The sequence below is a fragment of the Neofelis nebulosa genome, chromosome 9 (genome assembly GCF_028018385.1).
Source record: "Neofelis nebulosa isolate mNeoNeb1 chromosome 9, mNeoNeb1.pri, whole genome shotgun sequence".
Lineage (NCBI taxonomy): Eukaryota > Metazoa > Chordata > Mammalia > Carnivora > Felidae > Neofelis > Neofelis nebulosa.
The window spans coordinates 5,376,946-5,396,152 of NC_080790.1; the positions used below are offsets into that span (position 1 = coordinate 5,376,946).

The 19,207-nt window shown below is 43.2% G+C and overlaps 1 long non-coding RNA gene across 1 annotated transcript; it reads right to left on the bottom strand.

The window, feature by feature from the left end:
* Nucleotides 1–1,496: 1,496 nt before the first annotated feature.
* On the bottom strand, nucleotides 1,497–12,720 carry LOC131484314 (uncharacterized). Its single transcript, XR_009248158.1, has 3 exons — nucleotides 12,625–12,720; nucleotides 12,116–12,278; nucleotides 1,497–5,447 (listed from the first exon to the last, which is right to left on the bottom strand). It is a non-coding gene; the product is annotated as an uncharacterized LOC131484314 (long non-coding RNA).
* Nucleotides 12,721–19,207: the final 6,487 nt, after the last annotated feature.

The following is a 19,207-nucleotide window of genomic DNA, read 5'->3' on the forward strand; positions in this document are numbered from 1 at the left end:
TGCCTGTATAATGGGTCCCCATTATATCCCACTCTCGCCTTTTTGTCTGAAGGCCCCAGGAGGGTGGGGCAGGAAGAGGATGTATGTTTACAGCCTTTGGAGCCAGGCTTTGGGGCTTTATATTCCACTGACCCCCAAAGATATAATTTGGTTATATTCTCAGAGCCACTAGCAGCCATTTCATTGTTATTCCTGTGGGGGGTCTGGCTCGCCACCAGCCAACAAGGAAGCTTTCTCTTACTTCCAACTAGCTGTTTGGCCAGTGGCTTCAATGTGGCTGTTCCGAGGATTCCCCTTTCCAAAGTTCACTCACTCGCCGGTTATCAATACCTCGGAAGGATATATTTCTGAGGAATGTTCTGGACTTATGGTTGTGGGAGGCTATACTGTGATCCAAGCAAAAGATAATTTTTACCCAAGATGACTCATACCCACCATCCAGCACAACGGCACTCCTCACCAGAATTCCTGGCTCTACACTTGACAACTGCCCTCATTTCCATAGACTCACATAACCTGGTCGGTCACAAGAGGGAAGTAGGGCATGTCCTGCATCCCAAATCAAAATGATTTTGGCACCAAGTAGGCGCTATTGGGAGGAGACACATATCACGGATGCTAAGAAACCACTGTTTTAGAGGGAGATGTGGGTATTATTTTCCAGCTTTGAGGATGGGGAGGCAAGACATCTGCTTACATATATACTTGCGCCTTACCGAAGGATCTTGAAGACTGGAGGATATATTACTGGGTCAAAGTCTTTTGACCTATCAGTTCTACTTTGAGGCATGTAAGAAATGTTAGCTAATTTTTTAAATGTTTAGATATAGCTAATTACACTCGACACAGCATTTTTCATAACAAGAAAAGACATTTAAACAAACAGAATGCTTAGTAACAAAAACTTAGTTAAATAAATTTTGATCAACTATACAGCGCAACACCATATAGATGTAAAAAGTGTTGTTTTGGGGCGCCTGGGCGGCTCAGTTGGTTAAGCGTCCGACTTCGGCTCAGGTCATGATCTCACGGTTCATGAGTTTGAGCCCTGCGTCGGGCTCTGTGCTGACAGCTCAGAGCCTGGAGCCTGCTTTGGGTTCTGTGTTTCCTTCTATCTCTGATCTCTGTCCCTCCCCCACTTGTGCTCTGTCTCTCGCCGTCTCTCAAAAATAAATAAAAGTAAAAAAAAATTTTTAAAAAGTGATGTTTTATCCGTATAAAAGATAATTTGTCCATATAAAAGCCATTTAAAAATAGTTGGTGAGAAAAGTAAAACAAACTTCTAAATCAAATGTGCAATATTTCAGGCAGTTAAAAAAAAACACAAGCATCCTGGAAATATGGCAAACATGTAAAACATATTAACAGCAGGGTTTTTTTTTTTTTGATTAAGACAAGAGGCACGCTTATTTATTTTCTAATTTATTCTCATTTAAATTTTGAAGTATCCCAAAATGAACACGAAATTACTCATGTCATACAAAAGCAATGAAAAATGTCAATAAAGAAAAAAAAATCCCTGACATGCATTAAATATAATTTGGTGAAGAGAAACCACAGAGCTACTGCCCACTAGGCACTGTGTGGGCACCGAGAAGAAGCCAGTTCTCCCCAAAGACTGATGGCCTGGGGAAAAGAACAGCGCCAGAAGATGCAAAGGATGAGACCCTCACATTCCCCAAGAGGGTCGGTTTTCCAAAGGCGACACTGCGGTGATGTCTCTGAGCCCTTGTGCCATTTTCTCTGTTTTTACTAGTTTCAGAATAGATCAAGGTAGAAACTCACCAACTGTCCTCCACATATTGAGAAAGACAGCTTGAAGATGGGTAGTTTATCTTTCCAAGGATCCACTAGGGTCCTTCCAGACATGAGCATTTGGATCCTTCTGCCTGGACTATCCTTCCTTCTCCTGATAGTCCATGAGTAATACTGAATGAGCTCCCAGAACATAGCCTGAGATCCAGGTTTCTTAAGTGATGGGTTTCAATACAACCCAAGCCTGACGGGCTGAACAAGGGAGGCAGAAGTGACAGCCACATTCTGAGCAGCTACGGTGGGTGACAAATGCCCAACGCATGGCATGACACTGCTACACATATTCGAAGGCAATTTCAAATACTGTCGTTGAGACGAGGTAACAGGGGGAGGTGGAGGCCAAAATGCAGCAAAGTAATACAGCACAAAACAGAAATGGAGAAACAAAGAAATGTACTGATATGGTGGCTGGTCAGTTCCATGTCCCAGATCAGTAGGTATCTATTCAGAAATAAATTCTTCTATTAACATTTAGATACTTAGTTCATATCTCCTGCTTACTAAACAATAAGCCTATGGCATGCCAGTCAGCCTCAGTTTCTGCCTAAACAGATTGAGTGAACTGAGGACTATGAATGGATTTTATAGGCTATAATATGCTACACAGATATGAGTTAACTATGCTTTTGGTGTGTGACGAGTGACTGTATTGAATCAAAAAGACCACCTTCACCAGCATAACCCAAACTGGTGTTACCAATCCTTTCTATAGGAGGATGCAGGGATAGAATCAGTGGTGTGTCGGAACGCATCCCCACTGGCTTCCAAAAGTTTATCTGAATCTATTTGCAAATCTCAACGTGGCTAATTTGAAATCAGCCACAGTAGGGGTATTTACACCATGGAATTTGGCGAAAGCTACAAATCAGGGCGTCTTTACTCCCTCCCCAGACAGACAGTTATTAAACCTATACTGGCACACAACTGGACAAACCTTGTGTGATTTTTCACAGTGAATGTAATTTTTATTTTTCTCATATTTAGGAAAGATGAGATTTTTCTATTTGTCTCACACTACCCCTTTCAGACATCAGCGTTCCCGTAGATCAGCCAAATAATCAGCATTCACAGGAGAGGGAGAGAGAACAAAATATTCTAAACATGAATCCTGCGTCCACCTTTCTCAGATGAATTTAAATTCCAAGGTCTATATATTTTTTGATTCCATATGGTACCATGAGGTCTCAGTAAATATCATTCAATGGCTCTGATTTAGTAACTTTAACACACACACACACACACACACACACACACAAAGTCATCTGCCATCTGGGGGACTCTGTACATGAGTCAGGAGTCCCAGTCAAGGGAACGGTGGTAATAGATTCTAAGCTCCAACCTCACTGAGATGGTTTAGGTCAACAGTTTCTCCCCAGTGGTTGAAAGACTAATACATATTCTTAAAAGTTGCATTAACCTATAGAATGATGGGGAGATCAAGGTTTCTGTCTGCTGACCCCTCTCAAAGATGGGTTCCCCTGTGGAAGAAGTTTATCTATCTCCTAAGAATATGAGGGTGAGGTGGGGGGGGGGGGGGTGGTTGATAGAGATGTTCTGCCCATTCGTCTTGCCCCAAGTACATACTAACCCTCTCATGAACTGGACTCCCATTTCTAGATTTGGTACCTAAACCACCAACATTCTCTCCAACGAAGGTCCTGAGACTAGTAAAGTATGGTCGATGCCCCAAGTCCCAAAGTGTGGTTTTTCATGACAAGAAAGATTTGCATTAGAAAACAGTACGACTAAAACAAAACAGAACATGAAGACATTACAAGAACTTGGGGGTGATTTCTGATCTGCTCACTTTCTGCCAGGGCATCCTAGGGTTGTGTTTTTTTGTTTTTTTTTGTTTTTTTTTGTCTCCTTGATTTTGAATGGCATAGCATTGAAATGATCATTTTGTTTCCCCACCCCCACTGCTCCCCAATCTAAACGACAAAAGGAGGAATTTAACCTCATATCCTCGCTCTGAAATTAGCTCTATTGTCAAAAGATGACAGCTGTATCCTGATTTCAAGAATTTCATGTCGGAATAAAACAGCATTTTTTGAAGCCATTGTGTTCCTTCAAACAGATCTGTAATGGTCCCTCGGCAAACCATTTTCAGAAGGCTTGGGTAAGTAAGATAAAAAGACACCATTTCTAAAGAGTTGCTTTTATGGGCTAGGTCAGAGTGCTCTTTCCATGTTGTTCATTCCCAGTCGAATTCCCTAATAGTCCGTCTCCTCAGCTAACAGATGCCCGGCCTCATGTCGGAACCAGATCGCGCCACCGCTGAGATGCTATCCAGCTCCTTTCTTATTGAGCCGTTTCCCTAGCAGATGGTGCAATGCTGCAGGCATACTCCTTCCTGTTAATTACCAGCCTTCGCTACAGATGGAAATGTCAGTCAGCCTCACAGGTCCTGGTTGCTGCCATTGCCTCAGTCCATAGCCCTCTACCTAGGCAAGATGCTGCCAACACACACCATGTGTTTTGTGACTGCTGACTAGGCAGGCAACAAAAAACAACTTACTTCATGAATATTCATGGAGGAATGTTTCAAGTTCTGTTCATCTGCGATGCTTCTAGATCTGCTTAAAGGGGGTTGCACCTTCCTAAGAACACTCTGCCCCTTGTTTTCTTACACTGAGGATATGTGAGGTACCAAAGTGAGTTGCCATGGCAACGTACAGAGGACCATTAAACGTCGGCCATTTGGAGCCTTCTGGAGGCACATCAATTTCTGCCTAACGTTCTTCCCATACCTTTAAGTGGCACTTAATTAGTCTTGTCCTGCCATAACAGGCCAATAGTCAGCGAGCTGAACCGATTAGCTCATAACCGAAGGTTTGCCTTAAACCACGATTACCTCGTCGGCACATATGTAACCAAACGGGAGTACCTTGATCTTCCCTGGTATGGGACATTCTAAATGCGGGCAAGTGGATTCCAGAAGTCCTTCTTCGTCCGTTAAATCGAATTATTTTACTCCTTGTGGACAACCTTTCAGGAATCAAAAGTGGGCATCTTTTCAGGTTCATCAGAGAAAATTAAAATTAGGGCTCAGGTTTTGAGAGTACGGGAAGGGAGAGGAGGCCTGAACCCAGCATTTTCTTGAAGGTAATTCAGGGGAGACTCCCTAGGCTGGCGCCGTGTCACAGGTGGAGTCACGCAGGGCGGTGGAGGACGTCACTGCAGCTCTGCACGGTGTCCTCCCAGCAGGCCTTCCTCTCTGTGATTTAACCCAGAGAAACCAACATTCAATGCCCTACACATGGGCAAAAGAGCTTCAGGCTGAAAAGAATCATCTTCCCGCAGACACCGTGATCTACGCACCGGGAGAGCACACAGGCAACGTGATGGCGTGGAAGGCTGGGAGGCAGCTTTCGTGAGTCTTGAAGGATGTGTGTCCGTTTTCACAACACGTAAATTTATTTTTCTTAGGTGTCTCTTGTTCTGGAACAAGATATCTCACGTGGAGGAGGGCTGCCAGAGTGTGTAAGGGAGGAGAGCTCCTGAGCTGGAGAATGAACTGCGGGCAGTAGGGCAATTCGGAAGACGCTAGCTGGAAGCTCTCGGTGGTACTTAGGAAGCTTACGTCTGCCTTCCAAGTTCCTTTTTAAGAAGATTTCATTTATATGCTTCTCCTGTTTAGAAGGAAAAGAAAGCGTGTGTAGGTATTTTACAGGCAGAATACAAATGAGATTATTCCGAAGGGGCCCCTGGGGAAAAAAAAAACACCTATGCTACATATATTTTATAAATTCCATATTTCATCGTAGGAAAGGATGCATCTCCAGGGTGGGTATGGAGATGATGCCAGAGGTACGGCCAGAGCTCTCCATCTTCTGGTTCAAAATTCACTACGATTGCATCTTGCAACAAAGAATACATGAGGTGATATGCAGATAAATGTTTAAGAAGCTCACCAATAATAATAATAATAATAAATAATAGTGTTGGTATACATACACATGTATATAACTTCCTTATAAATTTGACTCCTATAAAGGATGTGCAGCACATAATTTACACATCATGATAAAAGATACGATACTCTTCATTGTACCCTCTACATAAACAACCGATTCCCACAGAAGGCTTTCGCCGATTTTTGCCAAAGTCGTGTATCTGCAATCTATAGCTGCAATTCAACCATGATGTGAAAATTGCATCGCGTCCCTTTCTGAAAGCTCTTTTCTCGTTAAGTTTATCGTTGTTAAGTCTGACATGTGACCTCGCGCTAGACTATTTTCCACTCACACAAACTGTATTTGGCATGTATGTCAGAACGTTACACATTGTTCAATGACACGAGTGGTTTCTTGGCCTGACTGGATAACAGGATTCAAATCCTGGAAGAATATTTCTTCAAACTCTTCCTGCTCTTCGCAAGATACTGACTATACGCACAACACGCTTTTAACTTTAGTCCACATCATTAACATCGTCTCCACTACCTTCTTAAGCCTTGTCAGTCCACAAAGCCATAATCAAACTTTGATTGACAATGTTTGCCAATTTCAGTAGTATAAATACTCCAGCCATGGCCAAGATCAAGCTACCAAAATGAGGTCACTGAATGTAAATCTGGAGACAGATCTACAAGAGAACACTTGAGTTTTAATAATGGCCACGTGTAACAGCCAGCTTACGATAGTTCCCAAAATTTAGCCATAGGTTCCTGCAGACTAGCGATGAGTCAGCTCGAACACACTGCTGTGTGGTCCAGTCTCTAGCCTTTCCTCATCTTTCCCTGGAATAGTCTCGTATTACAAGTGTGTGTGTTTACAAATATGTAAAATTACATAAATTTGCGAAGTCTTACTTAGGAGGAGCTTAATAAATCACGGAATAAATTGAATTGAATGGATGCACACTTAATGAAGCTTGTTGAAAAGATAAAATGCAAACACATGGGAAGTTTAATGACATTTGGCTGGGTTTTGCTTTGTGCCAAGGGAGACTGAACGGGAAAATAAAACTTCAGAGAGGGCAAGAACTTTCTGTGTAGTCTGGTCAGGGCCAGGCCAGGGGCTTGGCCTGAGGTTAGAAAATGGTTAAGATTTGGATTGTTGGAGAGGAGGACAGGATAATTCAGAAATTAACCCAAGGAATATTTACTGATTGATTACTAGTCCCCATAAATGTTATATTTTATACTATTAACATTCTTCAAAAGACACAAAATTATTTTCAAGAATATTTCATCTTCTAAGCAATCGGAGGGACCCAAAATAAATCTCAAAATTCAATTAAGGTTACTTAAGTTACCAAGTTTACCTAAAATGGCTCCTAAAAATTAAGTATTGTATCTAAAGGGAAAATAAAAAGTCTTCTTTATATATACATATCTTGGAAGTTTCCATAGGAAGTAACATAAACCAAAATTTGCTTGCAGGATTTTAGAGATATGTGCAAAGTCTGAATGGAAGGAAGAGGGGCAGGTATGCAATGACAGGTCAAGGTCAGAAAAGCTTTGGCAACTGCTAGGACCCAAGGGAATTTGCTACTTAACCAAAGTCTACCCTGAAAAAAGGGGGTTTGGCACTGGTGCTGGGGGTGACCAGGAAAGGGAAAGTCAGCTCTTTCATTTCTGAAAATGCAAAGGAAGAAATTATAGATCTATAAGGGGAAAATGTAAACTTTTTACCATAAAATGAGAAGAGAGACCTCTAATTCCAAATATAGAAATATCTAAACCCTTGCTAGAGAATATGAATGAAAATAGAAATTCATAGAAAAGTAAATATTGAAAAAATGACCAAAAATGATATTTGATTACTTGATCTTGTTAGCAATACAAGTAAAAAATAAGATGCTGTTTCCTTCTAAAAAAAAAAAAAAAAAGTAAGCAAAGACTGTAGAAATTACTGCATTGTTGCCTCTTCCAACATGAGAGAAATACACACAGCTAAGAATTGCTGCTAATTTGTTCCTAGAAATCAGTTTGACATAAGTATCTAGAACCACGAATGCACACATACTCTGAGCTAGCATTTCCGTGTCCCCAAGAAAAAAATCACAACTGTAATCTAGGAATTGTTATTTGTGGAAGAAAATCTGCCCCTGAATTTCTAAAAGAAAAATAATTAAATATGTTATGATCTATCTACCCATCTGTCTGTCTGTAGTAATAGATTAAAGGTGATTTGAGGACTTTGTTTACAGTTTTCAAATTGTCTGCATGAAGCACATTTTGCTTATATAACCAAAAAAAGAAATCAAAGTTAGTTTAGAAAAGAAATATACCACTTCCTAGGAGAGTAAGGTTTGAATCCAAACAGACCCAGGATTACTTCCTGGTCTGAATCTCTATTATCTGCGCAACGTTAGTTAAACGTATATACTCTTGGGTCTCAGGTTTCATGCCTCTTAAAAGGGATAATAAAAGGATACTTGCAAAGTCCTTGTGAGGGTTACATAGGCAAACCTTACAAGGTGCTTGACATATGCATGGCAGGTACTCTGGGCTAGTTTCCTTCCCAAAATTCAACACGCTCGTGAACGATATCCACTAATGAAATCAGAAGATCAAAATAAGATCTTTTCCAGTCTGCTTAATTCTATCAGAAAGCCTCCCCCACATCCTCCCAACCTAGTGAGGGTCAGGCCCAAGGAATGCTAATAAGCCTCTTGAACACAAAGCCATCCTGCGTGAGCTTTTGTTACTCTCCTGAGCATCTGTCAGGAAGGATCATGCTCTTAAGTTTGCCAAAAATTATATCGTTCATACCGTCTGCTCAAGATGTTTGGGCAAACCTTAAAATAGAAAGATAATATTTCGGACCACCACTCTCCAGAACTGTAACCCCGATGGACGTTGCTTGGGGGTCTGGAGCATAAAAGGACAAGAAGACTGCATCATCCGGAAGCTTGATAACACCTCTGCGTGAAAACGAGCTAGGAACTGAAGATGTGTCTCTGAGACAGAAAGCAAAATCAGAAGGCAGCAAAAATTTGAAAGAGGAAAAACCAGTGAAATCTGCTTCTGGCCATCAGAGGAGGCTGATGTAATCCGGACTGACTCCGGGGACGGCCATGGTGCCAGCTTTGGAGGCCACATGGCTTCTAATGAGGCCAGAGTCCGCTGCGGCTCAGAAAAACGGGTGAGCGGCCAAGTTTCACCCAAGGACAGAACAGCCTTAACAGCTGGTGAGTGAATTAACTCAGGCGGACCAAAGGGACCCAGGTGGAGGGACATTTGAATCTTTCCCTTATGGGTAAAAAAAAAGAAGAAAACAACCTAGGGAACCGAGCCACCATAGCCTCTTATTTTCTCTCTGTTTCTTCTGGCAGGCTCCTTTGGGTGTAAGGGGGAAGGAAAGGAGAGAACAGAGCAGCTTGGGGGGCTGAGGAATGCGGATTAGGGACACATTGCAAGGTTGAGAGCCCGTCAGGGGTCTGCGGGTTTTTCAAGGTGGAATTTGACTTTTGTAAAAGGGAAACTTACTAGGTGATGTGCACCCCTAAGAGCAGAGCACTTGGTATCTCCAGCTCTTGTAAAAATGCTGGACCCCTGGTATCTGCCCAGAAAATATTGTTGAGTTGTTACATGCTGCCCCTCCTTCTGAGATTCGGCCCCTGGAAGCACCCAAGCGGAGGGTGCAGGCTGATCCTGGAGGGTGGGGGGAGGGGTGTTGCCTCCGGTGGAAATCCGCAGGGCAGTGGGGGGGTGGGGGTGGGGGGGGAAGGCCAGGAAAGCCAGCGCCTTGCAGTTTGAACACTGTCCTGCCACCTGGTGGCTGAATCGCTAAATTGCAAGAGCAGGTCTTGGCTCTGGGGGCGTCTCTAATGAAGCGAATTTGCAAAATCGTTGGGAGGTGAAGCCATTTTGACAAATGTCAAAGGGAGATGTGAGCATTTCAGAAGGATGGGCAGAATAAAAACTAAGCGTATGCGGTGAGAGACAATAGCTTCCCTGATGAGAAAGAGGCCAAATCGCATGTGAGTGGGTAGGCAGGAAACAGAGGAAGCAAACACAGAACACCCCCGGGTGTGGGCAAGAGACCACGCCGCCGAGGACGAGCGGGTTGGTCCGGGAAGATCTATCTCAACGCCAGGCTGAGGTTAACCGTTCCTACGCAGCTAAGGAGAGAGGTCTGGTAGCATTCTGTTCCCTCTCTTTATGACATTCTAACACTCATGTTTCAACACCTTCCCAAGATGGCACAAAGTCCTTTGCTTTCTTACCGTTGTGCCTTTTCCCCCCGTTTTATTCCTTCCCACCCTTTTCTGTATGGAACAGGTGTCGGCCACCTTCTCCTGTATGGCTGGCTGTGCTGTGTGTCTGCAACCACAGAAACAACCCAGGGACACAGAGACAACTGAGGGGGAATGGAAAATGCAGGGAGAGCTGAACGCAGCTCCAGGGGCCAGCCATCAGCACTGCAAGGACACCGAGGAGGGCACTGCACCCAGGAGGGGCGAAGCTGCAAAGGTTTCTGGGTGTAGGTGACATCCAGGTGATATCCGAGGACGTGCTGACCAGACAGAGAGAGGTGTTCTTGGGGGATGTGGTGTGGCAGACGTTTCATATCGAAGGAGCAGTAGGCAAAGAGAGATTCGAGCAGAAAGACAGGTCTGTGGCGATGCTGGAGCGACTTTTCCACACGGAACGGGGGCCAGAGACAAGTTAAGAAGGATTGTGGTGGATCAGACCACGAAAATAAGTTGGTGGCTTTGAGTTTTACCCTGACAATCTGGAGTCCTGATGGGGAATTTGAAGCAGGGGAGGAGAGGCCACCTGACGGAAACAGATGCACATTCTGGAGAGATCACTCGCGTTGCAGGAGGAGAGGAACAATTCTGGAAGCTGTCGACGCATGGGCCAAGGAGGCCACCGGGCCTGAAGCCACCGAGGGCCAGTGTGGATGAAGGCAGATGCAAGAACTGTTTAGAAGGCAAGACGGACTGACCTTGGCGTTCCTACTCGATGTGCGGGCCCGCGAGGGGCTGGGTTTGACGTGTAGGTTGGGGCTACCAGATGGTCATCTTGGCATTCTCCGATTGAAAATGAGGATGTGGGCCACACAGGGGAGATGGTCACTGTGTCCCTGGGCACCTGGGCATGCAAGGCTGAGGCCAGGAGCTGGAGCTCAGCCTTCCTTGGCTTCGTTTCTCCTCTTGTCCTTTCTGTTCTTTGACTCCTGTAGTGTCTCAACTGTAACCTCTCCGCCTCCGCTCCTTCCTCTCAGATTGTTCTTTAGAGAGACTCAGACTCCAAGAAAGGAAGTTTCCGAGGGAGACACTGAACTGGTGTTTGAAGACCTCAATCACAGGACACCTTCCCTGGACCCCATAGCTCACCCTGGAATCTTCATTGTTGGCCCTGGGAACAGATTGGTTGGCCCACAGAGTCTCCTTCGTTTCTTTTTCTTCTTCTTCTGTCAAACCTATGAAATCCTGATGCTGAAGAGAATTTTTTTTAAGGTGGCTTTCCTGGAAAAGACGGTTCTTTAAACAAAAACCCAGACTTTACCACAACGATGGACATGTAGGCGGCAGAAACATTAAAGGCATCTGATTTTCCAGCATGGTCCAGGGAACCGCACGTCAGCTTTGCTACAGATGCGCCAGGTGGCATGTCTCTGCCTGGAACGAATCAACCCCCACACCACTCTTCTGTGGGCCGAGACGGCCAGTTCTGGCTAATGAACCCATCCTGTCACCTCCACTTGGGTCCTGGAAACAGGCTGAGCTCTTTCATGGTTCCCTGTAAATTTCAAAGTGTGCCTTCAGCTGCAAAAGGTCAAGTTCTGCCAGTCCTGTTGGCTTTAATTAGTCTCCTGCCCTGGGCTTGGAGAGGGAAGTGGGAAAATCTGAGCTCTCACATCCAGGTCAGGCTGTCCCAAGCTCCCTTTCCCATGGAGCTTTGCTGGACAATTTCTTGTGGGGACAGGGGTTTCATTGGCCTAGTGGAAAACTCATAATGGAAACTGGAACTCTACTTGTTTTACTCTTTTCTCCCTCTTGCTTTCTTCCTTCCTTGGATTAATGCCAAAATCTTTGCCCGTTTCCTCTTTACAATGACAGGATGGAGGTAACATGTTCTTTCAATGTTATCCGAGCCATCATGTTCCAATAAGAAGGAAAATTCACCAAGTCTTTTGAAAATGACAGACACAATGTCCACAGTAGAAGCAAAGACACATAGATCCTGCTGGACGTTGTAAACGTTATGGCATTAAGGAAAGAGTTCAGACTCTGTGGTCAGAGGAATTCATATCCAAACTCCATCTCTACCTTTCCCAAGTTATGTATTCTTTTGAGTTCTGATTTTTCTCATTGGCCATTTGGGAATAAAAATACCTACCTGTATTAGTCAGGTTTCTCCAGAGAAACAGAACCAGGAGGGTATCTATAGATATATATGAGAGAAGCTTTATCATAGGAATTGGCTCATACAATGATGGAGGTCGAGAAGTCCCACGATCTGCCATTTGCAAGCTGGAATGTAATTCGGTGGAGTCCAAGACCTGAGAATCAGGAGACCAAAGGTGTAAGTCTCATTCTGGGTTAAAAGAAAAGATGGATGTCCCAGCTCGGGCAGAGAGAGAGAGAGAAGAGAGAGAGAGAGAGAGAGAGAGAGAGAGAGAGAGAGAGAGAGAGAGAGAATTGATTCTTCCTCTGCTTTTTTGTCCTACTGGACCCCTCAGTGTACTGAATGATGCCCACACATGGCAAAGGTCATTTTTTATTCAATCTACTGATTCAAATACTAATCTCTTCCAGAGACACCCTCATAGACACACCCAGAAATAATGTTTACCAGCTATCTGGGCATCTCTTCATCCAGTTAACTGACATGTAAAATTAACCTACCTCAGAGAATTTCCATGAGAATTAAGTGAGACGACGAGAACTGCAGGAACCTGATCTTTTACGAGTCCCCTTCCGTCTCTTGCTTCAGGTTTTTTAATTTTCCAATGTGCTATATTGTTCTTCCACCATAAAGCCTCCACATACACTATAATATTTGACTAGCATATTCTTTGGTCCCCACCCTCCCACAGAAGCCCGCATATTTGTGAGGTCGTAAATACAGAATCCTCTGAGAAGTCTTCTGAGACTTTGTCCTCCAGTCATCCACACACATGGTGTTCTGGGGTTCACTTTCTACTACAGGATGCAACCAATGGTCTTAGCATGGCTACAAAGCCCATGCTGTGACCCTTCTGATGCCTCCTGGCTTGTCTCTCATCATTCCTTGTTCTTCTCAAACGAGCACCTTCTCTGAGGACAACTTAGGTCCCACTGTCCCAGAATTCCAACTCTTGCCATGTGATTGTGGTTAACCATTTCCTTCAATGGAGACTTTTCCACTCCCTCAGCTCTGGTTTCCCATGGCCTCTGCGTCTCCTCCTGTCATGGCACTTTCACTCTGCTGGGTACAAATCACATGTTCTCACATCTATCAAGACAGATGCTTTATCTCGTCCATCTCCATGAACTTATTTTCTATTGCAGTGTTTAATACTCAACAGTGTTAACATCAAGATGAATAAACATGGAGTATTCCCTGCCAGGCTGATGCATGGTTTTACAATCTCCCTTATTCATCTTCCTCTATGGCTGATTACTGCCCTGACATCTCATCTTCTCAGTCTCAACTGGTACATCAAAGGCTGACTTACTTTTTTAAAAAAAAAAATCAATATATATGTATATGTATATATACATATATACACATGTATATATATGTGTGTGTGTATATGTACGTGTATATATGTATATGTCATGACCTGAGCCAAAACCAAGAGTTAGACACTTGACCGACTGAGCCACCCAGGCACCTGATGTACTTTCATCTGATACAGCACTCCTAATTTTGAATGGGAATATCTTCAAACCAAAGAAAGTTGTCTTTTGTTTGTGTTTTTTTTAATAAGAGCAAATGCATGATTTAACTAGATTAGGAGGAAGGAAGAATTTTGGATTGTCTACTTTTGATGGGTTTGCTAGGAAAGTATTTTTTTAATGGAGTTGTTGGAATCACTTGTGAAAGTCACAGTCTTAGGTTCTTTTCCAGACCTGCACAATCAGAGTCTCTGGAAGTGGGATAATCTGCACGTTTAGTAATCTCTCCTCAAAATCCATGCCTATCTAGTCACTATGCAGGGAGCAGAAGTGCCCAGCTGGACAGAAGCATTGAAAATGCAAATTGCCTGGTCCTTCTGGGCTTGTCTAGGAATCAACAGATAGTCTTTTGCTAGCAGGAGATGCAATTAATCCAAAGTTTAATGTGTGCTGATGATATTTCAAGGGGGCAGAGTGGAAAGAGCACAGATTTAGGATTTGGAAATATTTACCTTTGAGTCCTAGCTCTGGCACTGACTTTGGGCAAAACACTTCATCTCTCTGCGCCTCCGTTTTGGTTTGTTTGTTTCTTTGTTTGTGTGTGTGTGTGTGTGTGTGTGTGTGTGTGTGTATGTGTGTGTGTGTGTTATTGACAAAGTATCAATCTTAGAGCATCTATGAAATCTCACTAAAACTACATATAAATTATATGCAAATAACATATATGCATACATACATACACTAATATATTATCTAATGTTATACATAGTGCAGAGTTCAGCATCTGACAAACACTAGACATTTCATAAATTTTATTTTTTTCCTTATATCCCTTTAATCTGAAGCAAAGAACGCAATTACTCATCAACACAAGAGTCAGGTGAATTGATGCCACTCTTCAAATGCAGTTAGACGAGAGGCGTTCATTTTTCCATCCCCTAACATTCAGTGAGATGGAGTAGAAGTAAATGCAGGTTTCCATCTTGAACTTGGAGAAACATCTGAAGCGTCTTGAACTTACACACTAGACACTGATTGTGAGCAAATGTTTGCAATATGGTCTTTCTAGAACGGATCTGACTTCTTCAACTACCGGCACATATGCTTCAAAGCTGATTTGGTATTAAGACTTGAATAGAGAGCAAGACTTGGGCCATGCAACTTACTGAGTTGGGCAGACGGCTCTAACGCAAATTCAGAGCTGCTCAAATCAGGCTCCAGAATCTCCCGTTGTGACCCTCCCCCACGCCCTATCATCATCTTGGGAAAATATTCCATGTCCTTTGCACTTTAGCTTAGGACATCTTGCCTTCATAAAACATTCTGTTATCAGGTTTATTAGTTTTGTGAAGACTCACAGGATCAACAGCCAATAGCGAAGAGAAAGAAAGAATGGGAGGAATAAATAAAAGGAAAAAAAAAGGATGGAACATCTATTTACCTCCAGTAGTCACCATTTTTCTTGCTAGATTTCTAAATTCAGACCGTGTTTCCAAATTTATTTATTTTATTTATTTATTTATTTTTTTAATGTTTTTTTTAATTTATTTTTGGGACAGAGAGAGACAGAGCATGAACGGGGGAGGGGCAGAGAGAGAGGGAGACACAGAATCGGAAACAGGCTCCGGGCTCCGAGCCATCAGCCCAGAGCCTGACGCGGGGCTCGAACTCACGGACCGCGAGATCGTGACCTGGCTGAAGTCGGACGCTTAACCGACTGCGCCACCCAGGCGCCCCTCCAAATTTAATTTTAGGTCACTTTTTAGTTGGGAATATTAGTCCGTTTTTATTCTCGGATCTTCACTCTCATTCATTCGCACACTTACTCATTCATTCAACAAACATTGGAGGTCAATTAATTGACAGGCACTATGTTGAATGCTTACTTGGTTTATAAGAAGAGGTGGCTGAACTAACTGATCACAGATATGCTGACTTCTATGCTTCCTCCCCCAATATAGAGTTAAAAAAATGGCATTTTCTTCAATTGGCAGCAAGGGTGGAGGTGTGAAGATAAATAAAACTTTAGAGTCATAAAAATTATATCCAAAAGTAGTATATTTTTTGCATCATAATGGGTTGCAGACATCTTGAAAGAGAAAATGTTGTTAGTGAGATTATTATTTGCTTTTATATAACATATCCGTAATTAACTCATATCCAATTAGGTAACAACGCTCATTGAGAACCCACTGTGACAGCAAGTACTGAAACGTCAATGTTTCCTTTAAGGCTTTACCTTCTCTGATGGGAAATTACAGCTGAAATTACACAAGGCATTAACCTGTTTAGCATGCTAGATATGGAAAGTTAGACGTGTTCAGAAGTTTAAGAAAGAAATCGATAATTGGATAGTCTGTGAGAAGGGGTTGTGCTGGATTGAAACGCGCTTCAGAAACATACCTGGATGGGAGCTGGAAGGAACATCAGGACCCTGGTCTCAGGAGGACTGACCAACCTCGAATCCTGAAGCAAGCACTCAGGAACCAAGAGCAGGAAACAGAATAGGGACAAGTTCAGGGAGAAAGACTTCAGCCCGGCTACTCACGAGGATACTGATCTGATGGGAACTGGAAGGCAGCAGGGGAAGGACGAGGCACTTGCTCAGAGTGCAAATTCACAGGGCACCAAAACCTCTCAGCAGTCAAGAGAAATACTGTTTTAATGCAATAGATACAAAAATAAAAATCAATGCAAAAAAGTCCAGGATGAACCAAATATCAAACTGTGTAATGAAGACAGCATTGGTATTACAGATTCTTCTTATTGCCTGAGGCGCCCATCAGGCTTTGCATGGAGATCTTCCTGATCTTATCTCATCCAAGGCCCAGTCCTGCCGGAGGGGAGCAGGCCCTAGTCTTGGTCACCTGGATGCTGGATGCCTCAGCTAAAATCACTCCAGTCAGTGTGGGTTTGGAGCTGAACACGGAGACAGGTTAAGGTGGCTCCAGCAGGGAAAAAGGAAAAGGAAGGTCATAGTGGGACCAGGCAAAGCTGATGTTCTGCTGGTAAAGAGTCACATTTGTTTTTCTCTGGGCTTCCAAATGATCGAGTTTATTGACCACCTCTTACTTTGGCCAAAACTCACTGACTCACTTCCTGATCGATACGATCAAAACTTCTCTTCCTTTTTAAAATTTATAGGTTTTTTTTTTTTTTTAATTTATAAAATTTATTTACAGGGGTGGCTGGGTGGCTCATTCTGTTGCGCGTCTGATTCTTGATTTCGGCTCAGGTCATGACCTCCTGGTGCGTGAGATCGAGCCCCATGTCTGCACTGCCAGCACAGAGCCCGCTTGGGACACACACTCTCTCTCTCTCTCTCTGTCTGTCCTTCCCCTGCGCACGTGCACTCTCTCTCTCTCAAAATAAACAAATAAACTTACAAAAATAAGTAAAATTTATAAGCGAAAAGAAAACTCTCTCCAGTTCTGCTCATCTGTACCCCCCCTCTTCAATGTTATCTATTCCTTTAAGAATGCCTTATTTCAATTTTTATACTGGTGAATGTTTTCATTCCCTGAGTCTTAAACTCACATAGAACATGTTCTGCATGTTTTCTTTGTTCCTCATTTAGCCTGTATTTCATAAATCTTCCTAGGTAACTTCTTTTTCTTTTTTGAATGTCATATTTCTCAACAGAAAAGAAGGAAATGAAGGGATAAGAAATTATATGGTTATGGTTGGGGATAGCTAAAATATTTCTGTATAACCCAGGCAGTGTGTGTGTGTGTATATATTTGTGTCTCTATACAGATACCTTGTCAGCATATTGCTTTTGATTTTGTAACTCTTTGAAAAAATTGGTATGATGTTAGTGAAAAGAACATTTAAAGAAGAAAAGCACGTGACAAAATGAGATTGGGTTTCAGTGATGTGGTCATTGCCGAAGAGGTTGTTATCAAACCAGTAAAGTCGATGGGGCGCCTGGGTGGCTCAGTCGGTTGAGCGGCCGACTTTGGCTCAGGTCACGATCTCGCCGTCCGTGAGTTCGAGCCCCGCGTCGGGCTCTGGGCTGATGGCTCAGAGCCTGGAGCCTGCTTCCAATTCTGTGTCTCCCTCTCTCTCTGTCCCTCCCCCATTCATGCTCTGTCTCTCTGTCTCAAAAATAAATAAACGTTAAAAAAAAAAAACAAACCAATAAACTCGATAGGTGTATAGATTCATGGATACAGACATAGATATACAGATATAGACTAATGAAGAAGAAACCAAAGCAGGTAGAAATGAGACGCTCTCACTCCTCGAAAGATAGGAAGCATATTGGGTGAGAATTTTGTGTAGAAAGTATAGTCATGCCCCGCCCCCCCACTCCCCAGAACACCGTGTCCTGTCCAGGATGCTCCCAGTGTGCCTACCACAGAGGCCAGGACTCAGGTACAAAGTCGCAGTCTTTCTGACTCCAGGTGTCTGAGGAATGGAGTTGGTGTTGCCAGACAGGTTAGAAATCAAAGATATACTAGAAACCTGTGCATCTCACTATTTGGACAGCGTTCCTCGATTCAAAATAAAAAGCTAAGATTTACATGTGGATCTATTTGTTAGTATATGACATACATAAGTCATACAGTCTCTCTGGGCCTTAGTTTCCTCATCTGAGAAGCGTACTGGACACTGTTCATTGAAAATTTGCCTTGCGTCAGATTCTTTCTTAGCAGCTAAGCAAACGTCAACACTAAACCTCACGGTTGTCCCATAAGGAAAGTTGAATCACTTGGCTTGACCAGGACCAGACTGATTGCCCAGTTCACATGGGCATTATGATAGTGGTTATCTCATTCTGGATAAAATTGTTGGGGAGATCAGATTTCACGGTGTGTTAAAACTTGGTGAGGTGTTCTATGGCGCTATGTTACTATTACTACCCACGGGGATTTGGCTCGTTCCTGGGCATGAAAAGGAAACACTCAACCCAATGCTGAAAAACTTAGGGCAGCCACAAAGGCAGCAAAGGCCAATCACCTGGGCTGTACCTCTTCAGTGTCCAAAGCTTTCCCCTTGATGAGGTCTCTCGTCCCTTGTCTTTGAAGGTGTGTGATCAGGTGATGACTCTGGGAACTTTCCACTTCCCTGCCCTTGTTTCAAGAGTTCGACGCTCTGAAAACTCCAAAGAGTGAGGCAAGCAGCTGGAGAGAAGTATAGACACATTTGCAAGATGCTGCGTGTGCTGCTTCCCTTCCCTCCTCTCCCCCTAAATGCAGAGAGAGTGCAGTGTGACTAATTACACCAGAGAGGATAGCAGAAGCTCTCAAGTTAAAGTATTTTGGTAATCATGTTTACCGCGGGTAAAGTACGTCTGCATTAAATAAGTCAAAACACAGTGCGCAAAATTTGGAATGATTCCTTGAACACTGCAAGGACGGAGTTAGATGTAGAAATGATATAATGTCCAAGTCGAAACACTATAAGAGAAGATAAACCATCTGCTTCAACTAACTCAGATCCACTTGAAAATGCTAATCGTATGGCAGTAGGGATGATTAAACTACATTAAAAAAAAAAAAACAACACAATACTTTTTAGTGATGCACTGCATTGTTCAATGAGATTGGGCTGCCCACAGATGGAAGGAATGTTATTACCTACATTAGGTGACCGTCAGTATCAA